Raw genomic sequence first — 8,825 nt, 5'->3', positions numbered from 1 at the left:
TTCTGTTGAAGCCAGAACTTAACTTGCTGTCTTTCAAAAAATATGATGACCTGTACCCTAGAGATGGTCCCCATCTCTACATTAAACTTTAATGTAGACTGTGAAGATCTCTTCAAAAGGAAGCCATTCTTGGTTATTTGGAGAAGCTTCCTGGAACAATTGCTTACTTGGCATTTATGAGCACTATGCTGACGATTATCTCTGCAATGTGAGTCATCCAGTTAGAAGAGGTGCTACAGACTCGTCCCTGGCATTACCTCAAGCGCTCAATGATGATGCCTCAGCCCTGGGAAGCATTCAGTTCAGCCTCTACTTACCAGCCAGGGTTGTTATGTGACTTTCTTCCTGTGGGCCAGGCAAGAATCTGTACCATCACTAATATATCTCACTATACCTGAATTAATTCCATAGACCCAAGGGAAAATGGTCAATACAGAAACTTGAGAAGAAAGCTACCTGGCTTTCTTTTTTTTTTTTTTTTTTTTTTGAGACAGAGTCTTGCTCTGTCACCAGGCTGGAGTGCAGTGACATGATCTCAGCTCACTGCAACCTCCGCCTCCCAGGTTCAACCAATTCCCCTGCCTCAGCAGACAGTTTCTATTATTATTGCAGACAAAATAGACTTTAAACCAACAATGATAAAAAATCACAAATAGCATTACATAGTAACAAAGTGTTCAATTCCACAGGACTTAACAATTTTAAATAAATAGGCACCCAACACTGGAACACCCGGAATCATAATACAAGTTCCAGGGACCTAAAAAGAGAGTTTAATAACCACACATAAGAATGGAAGACAACATGCGACGGATAGTGTTAAATCATGGAGGCAGAAAACTAACAGATATTCAGGAGCTAACCTCAACATTTAACCAAATTGACCTAAGAGACATCTACAGAAGACTCCACCCAACAAGAATAGAATATATATTCTTTTCATCTGCACATGGCACATAATTGAAAATCAAACACATGCTCAGCCATAAAGCAATACTTACCAAACTAAAAAAAAAAAATTCTCCCAACTACATTATTGGACCACAGCACAATAAAAATAAAAATCAATACCAAGAAGATCTCTCAAAACTACACTATTCCATGGAAATTAAACAATCTGATCCTAAATATGACAAAAACAAGCAATAGGGAGAGAATTAACTATTCAATAAATGGTGCTAGGATAACTGGCTGGCTATATGCAGAAGACTGAACTTGGACCCCTCCCTTACACTGTATACAGAAATCAACTCAAGATGGATTAAAGACTTAAATGTAAAACTGTAAAACTATAAATGTAAAACTATAAAAAGGCTGAAAGATAACCTAGGAAATATTCTGGACATAGGACCTGGCAAATATTTTATGAAGAAGATGCCAAAAGCCATAGCAACAAAACCAAAAATAAACAAGTGGGAACTAATTAAACTAAAGAGCTTTTCTACAGCAAAATAAACTATAAACAGCGTGAATAGGCAGCTACAGAATGGGAGAAAATATCTGCAAATTATGCATCCAACACAGATCTAATATCCAGAATCTATAAGGAATTTGAACAAATTAACCAGAATAAAACAAACCCATTAAAAGTGAGCAAAGGACATGAACAGACATTTTTCAAAAGAAGACATATATGTGACCAACAAGCTTATGAAGAAAATGTTTGACATCACTTATTATTAAAGAAATGCAAATCAAAATCACAATGAGATATCATCTCATACCAGTCAAAATGGCTATTATTAAATTTAACCCTAACCCAAAATGGAAGTGGGAGAAAATAATAACTAAAATAATATAAATAAAATAAAATATTGGTACATAAGCGCAACAATATGTATCTAAGTTGAAACTAGACTTCTCCCCTGTGGGGCGTGTGTGTGTGTGTGTGTGTGTTCCCAAAACTCTTCGTATAGTTTGAGGCTTTTACAACTTCCAGAGTATAAATTCTACAAACATAAAATAACCATCTATTTAAAATTTAATTATTTGTATTTCTTAATTGTTCATTAAGAGTGATACTCTAAAAACATATATTTTATTCTTTCTTTGTGTCTTTTTATTTAGAAAACTTGCATTTACCTATCTTCATTTTCACTGGATCATTCCTCAGTTGGGTCAAGTCTACTAATGAATCTTTCAAAGACATTCTTTATCTCTGTTAGCATACTTTCTATTTACAGCATTTCCATTTGATTTCTTTACTTTCTCCCTCTCTGTTAAACTTGTATTTTTTGTTGATGCATGTTGTCTAGAATTTTCACTACAACCTTCGAAATGTTAATTATTGTTATTTTTAATTCCTGAAGGATAATTCAAACATTTGAAGGATGTTTGGATCTTTTGGGATACATTTTGATAGTATATATTTTGATAGTATACATTTGATAGTATTCTTTAGATACTATCAAAATGATCAGTAGAACTGCTCAACTAGGCCTACTTTTACTGATCATTTTACCTCATGAGTTTTTTCTTTTTTTAAAAATTTTTTTCTTCATTGTGTGTCTGGTAGTTTTTGGTTGAAAGTTAACCATTTTATGAAGGACAATGTAGGTGAGGTAATTAATAATTATGTCTAGAAATGGGATGTCTGTTCTTTAGCTAGACCTTTTGTTGGAGTTGTAGCATTAACTGAGTTAGGCGTCAAGTTAGGTTTCAGTTTTCTTGTTGCTGTGGTCATCCTTTCGTGGACCAAAGCCTTCAAATGTCTTCAGTGTTCTCTCGTGTTTAGGGTTTTGCCTCAACGTTTCTGCTCCACCCTCAGCTTTGATCCACCCTTGGTGCCAGCCCCTGACAGCAGGTCTCTCTCCATGAGCTTGCCCCCTCTCAGCGTTGCTCAGAAGTAATTCACGAATTGACTCGCGTTAGCCCGGTGGGGGCAGGGAGAAGTCTCTTTCTACTCCTTTGTCTCAGTCTCAAATTTAGGCAAGTGATGGGTTTTTGGGACTCAGAGAGGGGCCTTCCCAGTGTTTCTGCCCCGTCCTCGCAATAAAGACCTTTTCATAATCTGACCTCAGGGAGTTTTTTACCCCTCCCTAGAGGTAGAGGGTTGTTTGTTTTTATTTTTAAAATTCGCTTTGCCCACATCTACTGGATCTTCATCCATGCTTTGAAGTGACGAGTGTGCTTCCCTCCCTCAGCAGTTTAAAGTTTTGTTCCATATAAGAGAAGAAAGAGGATTTATATGTGGTTGCTTACTGTTCCCGTAGCAGCTGCTTGTTCCCTCCCTCAGGCCTGGGCCAAGACACAGGCTCCCTCCTGTCTCTTGGCCTCTCCCAGGTCTCCTTTGACTCCTGGAAAGGCCTGCAGAGAAGGCCTCCCTGTGGGTAAGAATCCCCTGCCGCTTCCCACCTCCCACGGACTCTGGGCCCTACCGCAGTTCCTCCATTGCACAGACTGTATAACAGTAATTAATAGAATAACGTCACTGAGCAAAACAGAAACATAGTGAAGTCTCATTTGTTCCTAATGTTTATAATTTACAGTTTCATTATCAGCAGCAACTGAGAACTGGATTTCAGATTCACTGAATGCAAATTAGGAATAAAGACAAACACTCTGCCCTAAATAACCATATCTAAAAACAAATGCTTCACCACTATTGTAACTGAATGGTGTTTGTAAGTAACTCTACACATGTATTTATTGATATTTATGTGTAATGTTTCTGCTTTATGTATTTAGGTGTAAATACACTGTAAGAAACTGCAGCTGAGCCTTGAACAATATAGGTTGGAAATACGAGTGTCCATGTTTCTGTGTGTGGGGATGCGAGAATAAACAATTTTATTCTTTAAATTTCATGCTTCAATTTCAAATTATGTACATTAAGTACTATATAAACTTGCCTTTAGGATATCAATATTTAACTTGGGCAATATTATTTCATCTGAATTTATTTGCAAAATACAACTTAGCCATCTGATTATAAACATCAAAAAGATGCCAAATTAGAAAACAGGGAATTATCAGAATTTTGAACTTGACCCACGTACCTTTTTTTTCTTTTAACTTGCTGTTGGGTTAACTTATATTTAGCGTTTACCTTTAAGGTTGGTAAAACATGTTATTCAAGGTATAATGCAAAAGTTTACATCTTTTGCATAAATGGTCCCCTCAGTCTTAGTTGCAATTAGTCTTGACCAAACAAAAACAAACATTACTGGTATTGCACACTAAACTACCTTTGTATCATAGGTTCTAAGACTTGATGAAAGCCAAACTGAATTTTTAAGGTTGGAGAAACCCTTTCATAGTTCATCTTTGGGCTTAGAGAAGGAAAATAAAAATAGGCTCAGACTGCATTTCACATCTCTTAAAAATAGTGTTTCAGCAGCTTTAAAACTTTTTAGTTGTTATAAAAGTTATTACAAGGATTTACTTTGAAATATAATTTACAACCACATCAATTAAAACATATATATATATTATATGTTATATATAGTATATATATATATAAAATATATATATATATATATAAAATATACACCAGCACTTTAGCACAAGAGGAAATTTTAAATACAAATTGTTTTGAACTTTTAGAATTAGGTCATAGTATAAAAACAGTCCAGGGTCTTAGATTTAGCAAATCCATATTAAAATACTGTATTTTTGTAGGGTATAGGCTTTACATATGCTACAAGTTACATGTATTTACATGGCTCTCTTTTCCCTAGGTACTTAAAACGTTCACGTTATACAATCCCTAAAGCAAGCTTGGCAGGAATGATGAGGGCAGATCACTATCAGAATGGCTATGCAGTGCTGTGTTACAAAAGTGTATTTTAAAAGTTAGTGAGTGTCCATTAAATACTTTTTCTGTAAAACATAATTTTGGTGTACTTGTTGGCAGACACCTATATCTACTGCACCTAAGAAACAGAACCATTGGTGTATTTTATGCCTCGTTCAAATAAGTCCCAAGAGCCCTTTTTAACATTATCACTGTACAATTTACGAAAATGCTAATACGAAAACAATTTCACATTTTCTTTTGGCAGTGCATCAGGTCGTTGGCGTATTACTGGCTTGGGTGTTTGTAGTACACTAAACTTTCACACATTTACCTAGTTCTCAATCCTTGTATCACTTAGCTAGATGCTTATAATATGTTTCACCTTCAGACAATCTACTGGCCCATGAATGACAATCTTAAATTACTATTTTCCCCCAACAATCAATGGAAAAAGTTGATTCCTTTACCCCTCCTCAGATCTAAACTTGAATGGTTTCACTTAAAAGTGACTCAGTTGAGAACACTTAATACTAAGTACTACTATGAATTTAAAGTTACGTTGATATTACCATTACATGACAGTGCACACAATCCTTAAACCAATGAGATGAAATCTAATTGTATTTTTACATTAATTAGCAGTTCTACACAAATAAATTAATTCCCTAGTGAATTTCAGACCAATTGACACCTATCTGTAACCATAAAAAAATTTAAACATTAGGACTTTATCTTACCTTATACCTGTTTTTAAGTAAGGTTTTAAGTCGAAATGTCATTATTTCTTTATCAGAAGGATTAAATGAAACTGGAACTCAGCTGCCTGGTGGTTTGGGAAGAACACTCAGTGACGGTAGCTCAGTAAATGTGGCTCCAGCATATATCTGATTAGCTAGAGATTTGAAAAGTAAGATGAGACCTGATAAGCCAGAGTTCCAATCTTGATTATTTATTAAAAAAATTTTATTCTTCTTCCCATTTTGCATGGCATGCTATGCAGCTGCTGATGAGCTATAACCACGTCCTTTTTTTTCTGTTGTTGAGACAGGATCTTGCTCTGTCACCCAGGCTGGAGTGCAGTGGCGTGATCTCGGCTCACTGCAACCTCCGCCTCCTGAGTTCAAGCGATTCTCCTGCCTCAGCCTCCCAAGTAGCTGGGATTACAGGTGCCTGCCAAAACACCCTGCTAATTTTGCATTTTTAGTGGAGACTGGGTTTTACCATGTTGGCCAGGCTGGCCTCGAACTCCTGACTTCAAGTGATCCACCCACTTCGGCCTCCCAAAGTGCTGGGATTACAGGCATGAGCCACCTCGCTCAGCTTCTTCTTCTTTTTTTTTTTTTTTTTATTTTTAATAAATGATTTTCGCCTGGGAATTCCGATCCTTTGTCTTTTATTAAGTTGTTGTTGGCTCTTACCAACATCTCTACATTGGGGGCTAGAATGCCATGCATCTTCAGCTTCTTTTTCACCGGTCAGTCTGCTTTTCAGATTGCAGGATTTCCACTACCTGTCCTCATCCTTGCTGCCAAGCCCAGGATAATAGGTGCTGCTTTCTGATGGACCCCCTTCTTTGTCACAATCCATAAAGTTTTCATGGGTGGATCTACTCAGTTCAGCCTAAAAGCTGAGGCCAACATCTGAGCCTCCTCAGCACGCAAGTTTGAGAGCAGTCCTAGTGACGTCGAGCTTAGAACTACGGCTGCAGCAGCTCCCTCTGGACGTCAAAGATGTCAAAGTCGCCTTCTCTTTCCAGGTGGAGAGGAGGCCTGGGTCAAACAAAACCCAGGAGCACCCATGAGCAGCTGATGACCACCCCAGCATCTCCAACCCCACCTCCTCCCTCTGCCTCTATCTGCCAGGGCTCCACTTAAGCAAGGATTTTCTTCTGCCTCTGCCACCCCTGAGACAGCAAGACCCACCCCTCCTTTTCCTTCTCCTCCTCCACCCATTCAGCATGAAGATGACAAGGATAAAGACCTTTATAATAACCCACTTTCACTTAATGAGTAGCAAACATATTTTTTCTTCCTTATGATTTTCTTAAAAAGCTTTTCTCTAGCTTAGTTTATTTTACAAATACAGTATATAATTCCTATAACTTACAGAATATGTGTTTTGTTATGAGTAAGGCCTCTGATCAACAGTAGGTTATTAGTAGTTTAGTTTTCGGCGAGTCATAAAGTTATACGCAGGTTTTCAACATTTGACTGCATAGATCTGACATTGCTAAGCCCTGCATTGTTTAAGGGTTAACTGTGTAACTACTGAACTATCGAGATTTATTTCTTCATATAATTTCCTGCCCTCCTAATGTCTAAAGATTAAGACTGTGTTAGTCTATCTGAGTTGCTATAACAAAATGCCATAGACTTGTTAACTGATTAAAAAACAGGAATTTATTGCTGACAGTTCTGAATGCTGGGAATCCTCATGTCAAGGTACCAGCAAATTCAGTGCCTAGTGAGGGCTTGCTCTGTGCTTCAAAGGTAGCAACTTCTGGCTGCATCCTTACATAGTGGAAGGGTCACGAGACCTTGTCCAATCTACTTTTATAAAGGTATTAATTCCACTTGCGAAGGTGAAGCCCCCATGACCTAATCAATTCCTGCCTCTTAATACTGTAACATTGGGTATTAGGTCTCAACACATGAATTTAGGGAGAACACTAACATTCAGACCATAGCAAAGACCAAACATAGATATTATTATGAAGACAAATTGGTCTCAGTAGAAACAACTAATTCTGTAGCTGTTATTCTAGGACCCAGACATGCACTTTGAATGTTAACACACTGTATGGTAGAGAGCTACCAATGTTTGACTTTAAATGGGTTAGGAAGCTGCTCAGGGTAAACCTGAGAGAATAAAGGTGAACTTCAGCACACAGATCATGGCTGAGGCACTGCCTTTATCAAACACTAGCCCCTGTTGTGTTAATAATTATATGTTGTGGTCAATTACCTATACCAATAATCCCCTTTAGTGCAGGAGAAAATAAAAAATTTCAATATTTTATTCCAATCACATACAAATCAGGTTGTTTTTGAATAATAATATTTTTGAATATGAAGGACAAAAAATAACCCTTTAATTACCATGTTTACATCTCCTTTCTCAGTTCCCCACAGAAAGTAAACATGCTTAAGAGCATCTTGGCAATTACAGCCTGCTTTTCAGACTCTAATTATGAGTGAATCAATCAATATGGCTGTGTTATCCCAGTGCTTTAAGCCAGTTTAAAAGGTAAATGTTTCCCATAAGTCTGGGTTTATATTTTCCTCATGCAGTTATCCTAATGCTTTAAAATCAGTAAATAAAAAAAATGTACCATTTTCTTACATTTTACTTCGTAGCGCCTTTTTCTCGACATTTTTAATGAATGTCCTTTTATTTACACCCGTCGCCAATTTCATCTTTGCAGGTAGAGAAGAGTTTCACCTGTCTCCCTGAAGGACTTTCGGACACATGCTTCAGTGCCTACAAGGAGACAGAAACTTTCATTTTCTTCTCGGAAAGTTGACCTTTGAAAAATTCACTTCAGTGTATGATGGTGTCTGCTGTGTTCCAGGGGAGTTATTGATGACCTTGTACCAAGGGACTACCAATCTTTCCCCGGGATTTAACATGCAGTGTTTCCCTGCTCTTGGTTTTCCCATTGAGCAACTAAAGCAACAAACTTCTCCATGATGTTTAAGATGCTATGTTGCCACCTCTACTCTCCTACCAAAAAAATAAGCCAGGGTTAACAAAACTCCCTTGGACTCTGAGTTTTAAATTGTTTGTTATTATTGGAGGTCAGCTCCACTGGTGAGTTATAACTTTTATCCTTCTAATTCTTCTAATTCCAGTTGTGTCCCAAATTTAGTGATAATCAATGTTGTACTTTCTTTTTTTTTTTTTTTTTTGAAACGGAGTTTTGCTCTTGTTGCCCAGGCTGGAGTGCAATGGCGCAATCTCGGCTCACCACAACCTCGGCCTCCCAGGTTCAAGCGATTCTCCTGCCTCAGCCTCCCAAATAGCTGGGATTACAGGCATGCGCCACCAAGCCCAGCTAATTTTGTATTTTTAGTAGAGATGGGGTTTC

The sequence above is a fragment of the Symphalangus syndactylus genome, chromosome 1 (genome assembly GCF_028878055.3).
Source record: "Symphalangus syndactylus isolate Jambi chromosome 1, NHGRI_mSymSyn1-v2.1_pri, whole genome shotgun sequence".
NCBI lineage: Eukaryota > Metazoa > Chordata > Mammalia > Primates > Hylobatidae > Symphalangus > Symphalangus syndactylus.
This window is presented reverse-complemented; position numbering follows the sequence as displayed.